General features: G+C 58.7%; 1 protein-coding gene across 2 annotated transcripts in view; it reads right to left on the bottom strand.

Moving 5' to 3' along the window:
* The window catches only part of LOC113206809 (LIM/homeobox protein Lhx3), a 48,975-nt gene that overhangs the window by 8,615 nt on the left and 39,418 nt on the right, over nt 1-942 (bottom strand). The gene's annotated exons all lie outside the window — the stretch shown is intronic.

The raw sequence follows: 942 nt of genomic DNA on the forward strand, positions 1-942 counted from the left end.
TCCCTGCCTCCCCCCTCTCTCCCTCCCTCCGTCCATCCCTGCCTCCCTCCCTCCGAGGTGCCTCCCAGTACCTCTCACCCCCTTACCCTCCCTCCGGGTGGCGCGGTGCCCTGGTCTCCGAGCAGCCTGATTGACTGATTGTTTGTCCGATGACAGGTGGCGTCGGTGGCGTGCGATTGATAAGTCTGGACAAAGTCAGCGGCGCGGAGCGGGCGTCACTCCCCCATCCCCTGTCCCCTTCCGAGAGCGTCGAGAGGTCGTAAATTTCAAGAAGAAACTTTCGCGGGATGATTTGTTTGCCTTATTTATGCGTTCTATAAACTCGCGTCATCCCTTTTTGGACGGTCATTAGGCTACGTTAGTCGATCTTCACGCACAGATGCGAGCAGCCCCCGATCGGTAGCGTAAGAATCGCTGGGAATCAAAACGGGTATTGTTTCATATTGTAACCTTTTAAGTTTCGTTAATAGTTTTTTTTGGGGTCTTTATTTTTATTTTTGTTTTGCAGTGCAGCCTTCATCAGCCGTCGGAGAGGGCGCGGCTGGCCGGGCAGAGAAGCGCTAAGGCAGGCGTTGTCGTCATCATTTTCGGACGGCTATCGATTCCCCTCCCCGGGCCTTGGCCCTTGGCCGGGGCCCCTTTGCTCCGCCTGGCTCGAGCCCGCCTCGCCCCGTGTACTCCGTGCTGCTCTTGTTTGACTGGCTGCGCTCGCCTCGGCCGGCCCTCGGTCCCGGCCCCTCGGACCGACAGACCCCTCCCTCCCCTGCTTGCTGCTGCTGCTTAAGACCCTGCCAAAGCTCAACCGACCACGACCACCCGGGGTTACTCTGCCAAAATGAAACGGGTCGCAAGGATGATAATATGGTCGGAGCGAGATGAACACGAGCGACAAGCGACGCTAACGACCCGCGCGGGCCTCATCTGCTGAATGGTCGACCCCCC

This window comes from Frankliniella occidentalis, unplaced genomic scaffold (genome assembly GCF_000697945.3).
Source record: "Frankliniella occidentalis isolate FOCC.00 unplaced genomic scaffold, Focc_3.1 Scaffold125, whole genome shotgun sequence".
Classification (NCBI taxonomy): Eukaryota; Metazoa; Arthropoda; class Insecta; order Thysanoptera; family Thripidae; genus Frankliniella; species Frankliniella occidentalis.